General features: G+C 38.4%; 1 long non-coding RNA gene across 1 annotated transcript in view; it reads right to left on the bottom strand.

Moving 5' to 3' along the window:
* Positions 1-12,989, bottom strand: part of LOC138757453 (uncharacterized) — a 37,454-nt gene extending 24,465 nt beyond the window's left edge. The window contains exon 1 of the long non-coding RNA XR_011353608.1: positions 12,904-12,989. This is a non-coding gene — a long non-coding RNA (uncharacterized lncRNA). The remainder of the gene's footprint in view (positions 1-12,903) is intronic.
* Between the last annotated feature and the right edge of the window lie 1,313 nt (positions 12,990-14,302).

Genomic DNA, 14,302 nt, shown 5'->3' with positions numbered 1-14,302 from the left:
GCAGATTCCCCAGTGAAAGCATATTCAACTCATGCTCTACCTTCACATTCACGCAAGAGTCTCCAACTAGATTCTGCCAATGAAAGATGAAATATTGACAGATTGGCGGGGAACTGAAGGAGCTTCCCAACAAGATCCAGCCCCTCATTTATGTTGCTGCAAATTATTTCAGAATCCCTGAGCGTCATGCTAATCGCGTCAACAGTTTAGATCTTCCAAGCACTGAAGACACAACCAAAATTACTAATACCTCAATTCCCAAATGCACAGCAAAATTAAAAAGTTAAAATAAAATTCATAATCCATGTTGGTTTATTTCCTATATACATTAGTCAAGAAGAAATGATTGAACATGTATTCTTCACATTGTAGAAGAAGACACTTCAAGAAGTCGGTTATATACATCCAAGTGACTAATGACATTTGCATTTCATTCTTCCCTACATGGCGCATAAATACATCTGATCTAACTGCATGGTCGTGACCCATTTTACATAAATAGAAGGCAATTACTGGTCGTGACTGAGACATGACAGACAGACAAAAGAATTGTATTTATTCCTATGCGAGAGATGCTTTGAATCAGGATGATTCAACGAGCACAGACAGTAAGATCATGTACAACCCATCACCTCTGAAAAATGAACCTATTTTTGAAATAATAACTAAATATATTAATTCTCTTTCTTTGTGTTGTTCTAAGCAGTCCTCTTTCCTGGATGTGTGTCATTTAAGGGAAAGTCAGCAGTTGGATATTAGAACAGAAGCTGATCCACTCAAAATGTTTGATATATCATCAGTTCAACAGAACACTGCTACTCCTCGAAAGAAATCACTATTAATAAAGATGCACTTCCCACCAATATTGCATGCATAATCAAAAAACCAGACAAGACCTTTGACAACAAACATCTGGCTCCAAGTGGTGTAGAAGTTACTGAGAAAGAAAAGACAAAAATGGATTTTAAAAAGTAATGTTTATATAATTTGAACATAATAACTGAGCAGTGTTACAATGGCCAGAATACTAATCAGTGTATTAAGATTCAGTATCTCTTGCAAGCAGTCTGATCCACCAGGCAGCCAATGTTCATTCCAGATCATTCAAAACAGACAAATAAACTTCAGCAAAATATGCTGGAATCATCCCATGTTTAAATCTGATTTATTAGATATTAAAACACCACTTGGAATAAGTATTCTACAATAAATATGAAAAAAAACACAATACACTTCTCTTCCAATTATGAATAACAGGCCCATAGTTTATACACACTCAACCACTTCAAAGCTCCAGATCATTATAAAATCTACTATGTTTTCCAGCTTTCTTTAACCTTACTGTTAAATTTCTAAAATATTATTTGCAGAAATATCAGTTTATTTGGTCATGATATCTGTATGTTACGAACACAACAGCAGTGATAAAGATCAGCCCAGACAGTGTTATATTTAAAATAATATTTTTAATTATTAATTAACAATTTTATTACACCTACTCGAATCTAATTAACTTATTTAAACTTAACTACATTTATATACAATTATTTAACTTCAATTTTAACTATGCGTGAATATATTGTTGTGTTTGGAATACCCCAAGTCACAACAGCTCAAGGCTCAATTCTGGGAAGGCAGTTTCAAGCTCAATGTTCAGAAATTCAGTGATGACACGCAGTCCTTAGATTAATAGTGAGACACGCAAGCGTTAGATGAATGGTGAGATGCGCAGGCTTTTAATGGTTGAAGCGCACAGCCCTTAGATGAAGTTAGAAGTTCTAGAAGTGGATGAAAGAGACCAGAGGTGGCAGAAGGTTGATTACTCATGACACCCTGGTTGAGGTGCTGTAGAGAAATGTCCTTTTTAGACGAGTGCCTTCTTCAGCAATTAGAAACCTTTTCATGGGTCTAGAAGTAGAGTGCAGTTTTTCTTCTGCAAACTTTAAAACCCCTTTCGTGGGTCAGTAGAAGTGGTCTCTCATTCCTCTGTAAAAAAAAAAGGAGGAAATCTGACAATTCTGTCTATAACCACACAATGGATTCTCAGACCCACAAAGGAGATCGAAGAGCTGTTGACTCCTGTGCTGCTTCCTTTAAAAATGGCCTCCAGCAACTCCTGTGTATTCAGTCTTAATCTATTGGTCACATGGTCTCTGCACCTGGGTATTAGAGACATCGTGTTGCTGCTCTTCAAATGTATCCATTTTAAAACAGGATGTCTTTAGCCTGCCAGCTCAGTTTCACAAACACTTCAAATCCTGCAGGTTGTTAAACCTGTTCTCTTAAACGGTCAGTCCCACACAATAAAATAAACTGAAAATGAGGCGGAATAAATATATATATATATATATATATATATATATATATATATAAATATATTTTTCGACATCAGCACAGCACCAGATTCATAGATGTACATTACAATTTTGGTGCAATAATTTATTTTAAAAGCACTCAGGAAAAAAATCTTTATAACTGAAGAACCAACACTGATATTATGCAGTAATGCTGTACAATCATCTCAAAGATATCAACCAATCACTTAACCAAATGTTTTACAAAGGTTAAAACTTCCATGCAGTTCAAAACAATTATAAATTTCAGGCCTTGTAATTTTAAAAAGCATTATCTATTGTAAATATACACTGGTACTCAAACTTCTGCTATCTGATCTGACCAGTTATTACAATATCAATGAAAGTTAATGTATTTTAGATACTTTGTCATGGGATTAGAACAGAAGAATAAAAGCGTGAACTGATCTTTCTGTTTTTAAAAGATTTGTATGACTTTACGCCAACTACTGTTTCTGATACAAATACTGCCAATGTTAATTCAGAAACTTCAATCCAACCAAAAGGAGATCAGGGGAAAATGCCATTGCTTAAAAATGTATTTTGAAAGAACATGGTATTCTTGAAATGCAATGTGTTACTAAACTAATCAATCAAGTTGAATATATTTGTAAGTGTTGCCATTGCCAGAAGGAAATGCGCACTGCTGTCAGTATTTCACACATTTCTGGACAAATTTTTTAAATAAATTAACATGGATCACCAAACCAAATGAAAAGAAATTATGGAAAAAAATAACATAAAAATTGAGTAAGAAACGTTTTCAAAGGAAACAATGGCTTGAGTGTAGCAGTCAGCAACGAAGCAGACCTGCTACATGACAACCAAGGAAAGCTAGGCACAAAGATGCAGTGATCCCTGTGGAGTACACTTCCATCTCCCAGTATCAGTTGACGGCTGTGGGATAGCTAAAACATCAAGCAACAGTGAACAGCTGGGATCAGAGAATCAAAAACATAAAATGCACAATTCTTCAGGAAAATGTCAAAAATAATAATTAGAAGACACGAGATTAAAGTAGAGGATAAATGATCAAAAAAACATTAACTGTTTTTTTTTATTTTTCCAAGTAAAATGTTGACATCTAGCTGAATAAAAATGTTTTTTTTTAAAGGCATAATCCATTTTGCCTGACTTCCCAACTCCCCACCACAAAACCAGTCTTCACTTCGAATAACATGCAGTACTGGCCCGAGTCTGATGGCATAAAGACCAAGCAGACAAAACCACAGATGTGATGTGGAAAACACCTCAGACACATATGTAGCCCAGGTGTTCCCATAGTTCTAACACAGGTGCCTACTTAACAAAATTAAAGTTGGCCTCAGTTTGACTTGTCACATGAAGGACCAGGACAACTCCACCCCGAACAAGATCTGTTTTTTTCTGCTCCCAAGCATCAGCACACTGATTGGAGGTGTGACCAAGTGTCCCATCAAACTGCATTTAATCACCAAAAATACTTCTCTATTATCCTCAGTTTGGGTCTCACCAAGAGCATATGGATCCAGGCTTCATTACAGCCATAATCTAAAAAGGGAGAAGAGAATTGAATCTAGAAGTGAAATGAGAGTGATTGACATGCCATCAAAGCACCAGCGAACTCAGTGCAGCACTGAGCAACTTTCGGAAAATCCTCTTAATGGTAATAAAGAATATAGCATTCCATTGGAAAGAGTCACACTCAGAATCAGAATCAGGATTTTATTGTCATGAACAACTCATGAAATTCAATGTTTTGCCGCAGCATCATCGTGGAAACATTCATATTGTAACCATCTTATGACATCACTATAAAAAATAAATAAAATTATAAGTGCACAAAAAGTAAGGCAGTGTCTTGCTGTCCTTGTGCCATTCAGTGCTTGCCTTTAGGCTCCTGTACCATTTTCCCCTAAAGGTAGAAGAGTGAAGAGGGCATGGCCTGGGTGGTGGGGGTCTTTGAGGATAGAGGCTGCTTTTTTAGGACACCACCTCATTTAGATGTCCTCAATGGGGTGGTCTGGTGCCTCCACGATACCCTACAAAAGTTTACGAGAGTCACCAAATCTCCTCAGACACCTCACAAAGTATACTTTGTGACTGCATCAACATGGAGGCTCTATGAAAGATCCTCAGAGATGTTCACACCCAGGAATTTGAATTCTTGATCCTCTCGACTACTGAAACCTCAATGAGGACTGGTCATGTTCCCCTGGCTTCCTCTTGAAGTCCACAATCATCTCCTCGGTTTTGCTGATGTTGAGAGCAAGGATGTTGTCATTACAGTATTCAGCGAGTTGCTATCTCCCTCCTGTACACTTCCTCATTGCTGTTTGTGATTCTGCCAACAACTGTGGTGTCATCTGCAAACTTATAGATGACAATGGAATTGTGCCTGGCTACACAGTCATCGGTGTATAACAAGTAGAGCAGTGGGCTAAGCATGCATCCTTGTATTGGCCTGTGTGGATAATCAGTGAGGAGATGTTGTTTACAATTCACACTGACTGTGGTCTTCCAATGAGAAAGTCAAGGATCCATTTGCAGAGTGGGGTACAGAGGTCTAGAGTTTGTAGCTTCTTGATCAGCACTGAGGGAATAATGGTATTGAAGGCCAAGCAGCAGTCTGTGCCTAAAAGTAGATAGTTGCAGTTGATGATAATCAATCATCGCCATCCCAGGGTGATGTTCGAGGCTCAATAATTTTTTGGCAATAATCTTCTTTTCCTCATGACATCAAAAGGTGGAAATGGTTATTGCCAATGACACCAAGTTCAATTCCATTCACAAATCCTCAAAAAGTAAAGTATCTCATGCTTGTTTCCAACAAGATCTGGACCACATGTTTACTTGGATTGACAATTAATATTTGCACCACCTTAGTGCTTATCAATCACCATCTTGGGTCAATCACAACACTTAAGTTTGTTATGATCGTCAGCCATGAACGTATTGAATGGCGGAGCAGGCTCGATGGGCCATTTTTGGCCTACTCCTGTTCCTACTTCCTATGTTCCTATGTATTCAAGGGTAATACCATCATCAAGTCCTACATAATCAATAACCGAGGAGGCTTGAAATTGGCCAAAAATGTAATTGAACAAATATTGTAGTTATAGCAGCATCTAAGAATTTGGGTTATCATGCAACAAATAACTCTTCCTGACCTTTTCATCATCTACAAGGGACTAGTCAGAAGTGTGGAGGAATGCTCTCCAATTGATGGCCACAGCTCCAAAACTCCCAATATAGTTCAAAATAAAACCGCCCTCTTCAGTGACATCTCACCCATCAATGTACACATTTATTCCTTCTATCACATCCACAAACCACGCCTGCTACACGTTTACAACTTGCAGAACTGTTATTTATCAAGGCTTCTTCCAAATCAATTCATGAATTGACTCTCAGTACCACACAAGAACTGGCATTATTTCCGGTTCCTTTACAAGTAACACAAGCACAGGGCTCGGTTACATCTCTCCATTCTTTTGTTATTTCCCAATCTAAATCTTAGAACATCCAACTGAGTAACATTTGGAAGTAACTTTAGTGGAAAGAAGCTCATGCCTTCTTTCAATAAATGCTGCAGTCTGCATGCCACAACAAAAAATATTGATGGCATGATGCCACATTACAAACTCAATAGAACAAAGTGCAATGATCTCAGAATTTCTACAAGACTAGCTTGTAATTAAGCAAGTTAGTCAGTTCATTATAACTGAAAAAAAATGTTTGAAAAGACTGCAGCAGAGCACCCTCTGAAGAATCAATAATAGCAACTTTCAGATTTCAACATTTGTTTTATCTTCTGAAACTTGATTTCAAAGAGCTTCCATTTTTGTTGTCAGTGCTATTATCCTTGCCATTATTTCTCCCCACAAATTCTCAGCCATCTAGTAAGTTTTGTTTTATATTCACTGCAATTAATAGCTGCTGTCCACCAGTAACATCTATTATTTGTCCCCAAAGCCACCATCTTTTATTATCAATTGATTTCAAAGGAATAAGAAATAGATTGCTTCCACTAACACCAGATTTTCCACTCAACCAGATTACATCCAAATGTTCCCGAAAGACTTTAAGACCATAACCAAGGAGCAGAGTTAGGTAATTCAGCTCATCGAGTCTGCTCCACCATTCACATCATGGCTAATGCATTTTTTTCCTTTCAACCCTATTTCCTCTTTCTCCCCTTTCCAATATTCTTTTTTCCTTTTTTCAATATTCTGATTGTTTCAATCCTTCTAAACTCCAGCAAATACCTGCAATATATCAGAATTTATTGTTTAAGTATCCACAGACTGCAGGGAAACACAGAGAGTGAAAAAAGGACCAAACATCGCAATCAGGGATAGTCGCAGGCATATTGTATGTGATCAAAATGCACAGTTGAGAAAAAAAATGCAGTTGCTTTATCAACTTGCAAAAGTGCTGTAAATGAAATTAATCACAATTTAAATACTTGATCAAACCCTGAAGGAGTTATTACAAAACAATATCAGCAATGAAATGTCAATAACTGAAGGCAATTCCAGATCACATGCTCACGCCATCCAAGGAAGAGTCAGTCAATGTTCCTGCAGTTATATCTTAAATTTAAGAGAGAGGAAAAAATAAAATGCCTCCCCAACCCAGAAAGAATCATCCCTGTCAAATAATAGCTCCTGAATGAAGATATTCTCTGAATCATGGCATCAACCCATGTAGACATATAGGCCTCAAGATCAAGTTTATTGTCATCTGGTTGTAAATATACCAACTGAAACTGCATATCTCTGGACCATAGTGCATACACACAATACACCCTACACACAAATGATAAATACACAGTACATAGCAATATAACTGTGCTCAAAACAATACCATTTCTCAAAGAGTCTCAATAAATACAGGCTGGTGTGTTACACCATCTCCCTCAAATCGAACAGATCCCAAATACTTTATGCTACATCAACAATTGGAAATGACATCCTATTTTTCATCACTTTAAAATTACTGTATTTGGCCACAATACTTTCTTGAAAACACAATCATCCACATTCTTTGGCTTTAATTGATTGTTTACTTGTCTGGCCCAGAAAAAAAATTCACTATTTCACAGCTAAATGCAGGAAGTGTTGACAAGAGAAATGTGGAATAGAAAATAACAGTAATATTTTATATCACCTATTTATTCACATGTCCCTTGTTTCCTTGTTTATTCTTACAACTGCTGAACCGATATTTAAAAGATTAAAGCATTTTTTTGATTTAGATTTTTTTGTTGCAATTTAGATGTTCCAATTTCAAATGCAAAATCTGGTATTATTTCAGGATACATCAATTTGAAGAAACTTAGCAAGGAATGCCAAGTACCCATTCGTAAATTGTGCAAAAACAATCTAAACAAAAAAATTAAATATTTTATTTGACTTGAGAGTGTGAACTTCAAGTGTTTACCTCAAGTTAAATTAGGTGCCCTAATTTTTTTATTTATTTGGACATACAGCATAGTAACAGGCCTTTTGGATCATGAGCCCATGCTGCCCAATTACACCCAATTGACGTACAACCCACTGGTATATATTTTTTTAAATGTTTTGAATGGTGAGCGGAAACCGGAGTCTCCATGGAAATCCCACATAGATGTGGGAAGAAAATACAAAACTCCTCACAGACAGTGCAGGATTTGAAACCCTGTCCCGGTCGCTGATTCTGTAACAGCGCTGTGCTAACCGCTAGGCCACCTTCTCCTCAGGTGACTGAATAAATCAAATTTGGGGTTAATTTTATGGCATTTGTGGCTTCTCTTGTTTTCTCCATTTATATAATTTGACTACTTCTCCCAACTGAATGAAAAGGTCCAATTTACATTGCAGAACTTTTTAGGACCTATACCCATATCATAAATTCTAACCAATGTTTTCATAAAAGTGACCACCCCATAACATTAAACAGCTTTAACAACTTTCAATGGCAGAAAAACAATATCTTTCTTTTGATTTTAATGCAATATTTTCAGAGGTATTGGAAATATTTAATATAACATAGACAGAATATTATCCAACTCCAGCCCTCTTTTTTTGAATCCTATACAAATGCCAACTGTTTTGTTAACATTTATACCACACCCTTGATAATACAATTCAAGGAATTGTTGATACACAAATATTACTAAAAATTACAGGCACTTGATACTTTTGAAAGGATAGATCAACATAATTTATTTGCATTCATTGAAGAAAACATATTTAAATCACCTTAACAAACAAGGACTTTCAATATCTGAGGTTAACTACTTATCACTACATCACAGGAAAATGATCACCTTAGAAAACCAGATTGAGAATACCAGATATCAAAGAAACTTACTGGCAACACTAAACAGAAAATCTTCAGATGACGGGGTCTAGTGCCGTGGACAAAAGTACTGGAGAAACTCAGCAGGCCACACAGAAGGGCTCATGCTTAAAACACCAACTGTTTGATGTGTCTGCGTGACCTGCTGAGTTTCTCCAGCACCTGTGTGTTCTGTAATGGCAAAACTCTTTTCTCATTGCTCAGTTGAATTCATAAGCTTATGACTTTGAGAAAATACAATTAACAAAGACCACATAAAGTTCAACTGTAAATTTTAGATAAATTATTGTTTAAAACAAATTTTAAATGGATATTTGCACGATGCTTATTGTACAGTATGTGTTAGTCATACTTTCTCATGTGCTATGAAAGCACACAATTGCATACCATAACAATATATTGACAGCTTAATGAATCTATAAAACAATAACAATAATGTTCATTGGGATATTTGTATTTCTTGTCATATTGATAATCATATTGGTAATGTTGAATATTTGTTTTCAAGCTGCATATTAAAAAGATTAAAGAGATAATGAATATTGTTTGCTGCTTGGTGAAACGTAAATATTTGCATGACACAAGCTAGTTTCATCTACAGAGTTGGTGCATGGATGCCTTACCAAGCATGACAAAGAGCAACACCATTCCATATGATAACAAGTTTAGTTTCTAGTATTATGCATTTTAAAAATTCTCATCATTCTTAAGCCTCACTTGTTTGATAAGTACCATTCTGGTACTCCTAATATTTTTAAACTGGTTATTCGCTGAATGTATTGCATAAAATGTTGCAAAAATTTATAGTAAAAATAATTTGAGTCTGTTTATCATGAACTAAGACCAGAATTATTCCAAGCTTTACATCTTGGTTCAAATGCAAATTTTTCTTTCAGCAGTAAATGCAAATTTAAAAAAAAAACTCATAGCACAGCGTGCTGACCAGTTGCATCATGGCCTGGTATCAGAGCACCAATACCTCTGAGCGTAAAGTCCTGTAAACGGTAGTGGACGCAGCCCAGCAATGCATATACAAATATTTCAAGCTTGATGAAGGGCTTAAGCCTGAAACATTGGTTATATATCTTTATATTTGTTAAATAAAGTACACTGTTTGACTAACCTTTCATGTTTACTATAGGCCAGTACATCGCAGGCAAAACTCTCCCCACCATCAAGGAAATCTACGTGGAACACTACCGTCGGCGAGCAGCAGCAATCATTAAAGATCCACAGCACCCAGCACATGCTCAGTTCTCACAGCTGCCATCAGGAAAGGGGTATAGGTGCAACAAGACTCACGCCACCAGGTTCAGGATCTGTTGCTACCCCTCCACCATCAGACTCCTAAACAAACTCAGTCAGAGTCTCCTTTAAGGACTCTGACTTCACACATTATTTATTATTGAATATTTCTTTTTCTGTATTGCACAGTTTATTTACATTTCTCTCTTTTGTAAACACATCTTTTCTTGAGTAGTTTTTTGTACTACCGATAAGTAGAAATTGGCTCACAGTAAAAAGAATCTCAGGGTTGTAAGTGATGTCACGTATAAACTCTGTCAATAAATCTGAACTTCGAAATCCTTTTGTACATTTAAATAACACTAGTAATTTTGGCTTCTGATATGAAAGTATATCAAAACCGGTCACATATGAAAAATCTGACATGATTCTACTTCTGCAGTTCTGAAAAATAACCCAAGCAAACCATTAAACTACCCTTTTAATTTTATAGGCCAACAAACCTGCATTGTTTTAATTTTTATTTCACAATTCTATTTTCAATGTTTAAATCTACAAAGTTACAGGGAAAACACAGTCATGATCAGAGATGACTTTCATTCTTGATGCATATAACCACTGAATGAGTTTCACAGTCTAATAACTATAAATATTATCAATGGGTTGGAAGTTATACTGTAAATATTATCATTGCTGCATAGAGCTTATTTGATTAAATATTGGATGTTATCAACACTGCAATTGGCATAGTATCCATTTGTTGCATTTTAAATTGTCTGATGGTTAACATGCTTATTAAAAAAATCCATATTTACCTAAATTTATAAATGCCTCATCTCTTTGTCTGGTGCAGTAATTACAGACAGCTCTTCATGGAATGATCCATTATCCTCATGCACCCAATGAGGAGGGCAGACTGTGGTGGGACAGCACCTTATTTGCTGGGGGATACCCAGCTTAAGGTGGGTGATAGCTGTTCAGTGAATCGCGATGGTTTCTCCCACTGTCGGAAGCAACCCCTGGTGCTGTGCTCCATGCCAACCAGCTAATTAGTAACTGCTGCTTCCGGTGTTTGTCAGATGCTAAAGCGAAGCTTAACTGACCTCTCCAGGGTGCAATCCAGGGCAAAGTTGATATGGAGATCTGTTTGTTGCCTATGCAGTAGGGTCCCCCTCTCTATGCTTATGACAGGTCCAATGGAATGACAAAAGTTGAAACAGTTAGATGCCGGCAGCATCTCAGGAATTGACGTACCGGTGCTGGGTACAGTCAGCCACCTTCTGGATTCCGACTCCAGATTTATCCTCAGCATTTACTTCCAAAGCCTTTCCCATGAGCAAGTATAACTCCAAGGCAGCGGAGGTTTGAAATCTCCTAGATGAGTTACCATCCATGGTTAATGTGCCCCATCAATCTATAGCAACTGGTTTCAAGGTGTCAGTGGTCCACCCTTTCCCTCCGCTGGGCATAAGAACTATGCCACACATGAAGGCCAGAAGTTGTACGTGGTCGTCAAAGGCTGTTTGAGTCACATGCCAAGGAAACCTGCATTTGTGTAGCAGTGGAAGCTCATCCCCACTACCACCCTTCAAGTATGACAACCTTTAAAGGTGCCTCAAGTATATACTATCTAATTTAACAGTTATCTGTCAATTAAAGTACAGCAGAAATAGCTTTTTCTAAATATCAGAACAAACTAAGGATAATAAATGGTAACATTTATACAACATAAGTAAAACAGATTTATTTATATTGGCATGATTAACAGTTATCTAGAAGCCTACAAACCATTGCTGCAATATTCCAGAAATAGTCTATTGTTCAAAAAAAGTCAGTTGTGCCATTTATTACTAAAAGTAAAGAAACAATGGTGTTTTGCAAGAAAATATCAAAAGAATATGCCTGAACCTTGCAGTAAGATTGATCTTTTCCTTAAATTTCTAAAAGAACCCTGTAATTGCCAGAAATATTTCCACTGTATATACAATTTTAACAGGTATTCTTATTTCATTATTTTGTAAAACAGTAAAATTACTGAAGATCCTTTCCTTGTGACACATGGTTACATTGAATGCTATTTTAGCACACATTCTGAGACGCAAAAATACACTGCTTATTGGTTCAGTATTGCTCTGCCTATGTAACAGAAACCAGCTCAAAGGCAAAAGGCAATTCTAATAAACTCTTAAAGCATAATAAGGTATCTTCTGAAACTGGTTTGAATATTCCTTTGAAATGTATGACCAACCACAATATTTATCTTTAACCATTCATTTTTCATAACCTTAAACTGCAAATGTCTTCTTGCTCACTCAGAAAACTGAAACTGTTTTTTGGCTGAAGTTGTCTGCTGACTCCATCTAGAGGTTTTAAATCTGTTGCAACTCTACCTTTCTCAAAGTGAGCAAAGTAGAGTATCACCTGATACTGAACTATTTAATCAACGAATTGATAAAGTTTACCTTATTTTTAAAAAAATCCTTAAAATAGCTCTGATGTTTATAATCACAGCCTTACTGAAATGAACATTTTCAACATGGCAGCTATGTGTAGCTTTTCTGCCTTCAAGTACAAAATGTTTTCATTTGAAACATAAACACTCTGCTCTCATTTCGACGTTAAAATACATTCAGTGCCATGTTCTCCTGGAAGCCGGTGTAAAAATTTGATAATCATTATTTTCGCACATCAGCTATATTTGACATGCAAAATATGCAATGGAGAAATCCAGCTTGTGCCTTATGCCTACAATCACATCAACGTTTTCAACAGGCAGATCAAAGCACACAGTGAAGGAGAATGCATTAAAAGAGTTATTTCTGATTTTCACAGAGGAAAGCACCACCGCACACATAACTTCACAGACTTGTGGTAAAAATTGCTTCAACCCCGACTGAGCTGGTCCTGACCCAAGTTTATAAAAAGGTCAACAGAAAACCATGGGTAAATCCCATTTCATATTCATCACTCCTGTACTCACCCTGCCAACCAAGAGACCACTAACAGCAGACTCATCAGGGCTGAAGGCAGAAATTTGTTCATGGTCAGGATTCTCTTCATGACTGGATCTCTACAAAAAGAAAGTTAAAATACAACACAGCTGAAGTACAAGGCAAACATTAAGGCTGTATAAACCTCTACAAGTGTCAGAATCGCTTTCCCTGACTTCAGCACCGAACGGTAATTGACGTGGACGGATCCAATGTAACCATTATTCATGAGCCACTAAGTACAGGGGTGCTGGGAGGGGGGGAGGGGGGGGGGGAATCCCCCCCCAACCCTCGCTGCCATCAGAATAATTCGAGAGTGTGCATTTTAAATCAGGTGTGTGCAAAGCAGATTTGCCACATGTGGAGAGGATTTCTCCCCCACAAGTAGCTCACGCTGTTTGGGGCAATAGCAAAGTGAAGAGGCCAGTAGCACCAGCCCTCAGACTTCAGGGTATTTTGTTGCGAGCTTCACTCCACGATTTGTGGGGTCGCAATATCATTCATTTACAAATCGTAAGACAGGGTGCATTCAGAAACAAAGATTGATAGAGACACACACACACATGAGCTGGACCGTTGCAGTTGGGGTTGCAGCGTGAGCCCAGGTTGCAAGAGCGATCATGCGACGGGCGAGAAGCTCAGAGTTTGCTCCCCTTTCGGGGTCGTTCGTGTGAGGAGCGAACAGCCGGCTCGGTGAGAACACGGTGGGGCGCTCAGACCTCTTACCTGGAAGGGGGGGGGGGTGCCCGCAGGCCGGGGGGTGGGGGAGAGAGAGAACGGGGCCGGGAAGAGGGAGGGGGGGAGAGGGGAGGGGGTCGTCCCCGCTGAAGTGGCCGGCACCCGGAATCCGCGCCAACCCAGCAGCCAGCCCGGACACGCCAAAGTTGCCTTTGCTCCGAGTGAAGCTGCCTGCTGCAGCTGGGCGATAGTGGTGCGCGAGCGCGGCCCGCGCGCCCGCCGAGTGGTCGGGAACGCGCCCGGCCGCGCGCCTCTTCCCTGACACAACCTCCGGGGTACCCGAGTGACGGCCGGACACTTGGAGGCTGCGTCAGATTGCTGCTGGATCGGCTGTGACGCCCGGGTGCCAACCAAATAGCCAATTTGGCGCACTGCAACATGAACTACCCCTTCTTCCCCAACCTAACCTGGCCAAATAATCCCGGCCCGGAGCAAAAACCCTTTCCCTCCATGCAAAACGCACCCGTCCTTTTGCAACCTCAATGCCCCAAAAGTGAACGCACTGCAAAAGGTAGGTCCGTAATCTTCAACACTCTTCTTGGAAAACATCCTCAATTCGGGTCCACTGGAACAAAAAGGAATGCCCCCTTTCAGCTCTTTGCAATTCAAAATAACCATCGCAACAGGAAATGGCTCCCTGTTCATCCAATT

Source organism: Narcine bancroftii, chromosome 3, assembly GCF_036971445.1.
Source record: "Narcine bancroftii isolate sNarBan1 chromosome 3, sNarBan1.hap1, whole genome shotgun sequence".
Classification (NCBI taxonomy): Eukaryota; Metazoa; Chordata; class Chondrichthyes; order Torpediniformes; family Narcinidae; genus Narcine; species Narcine bancroftii.
Note: the sequence above shows the minus strand (reverse complement) of the source record. Positions and strands in the feature narration are given on the sequence as shown.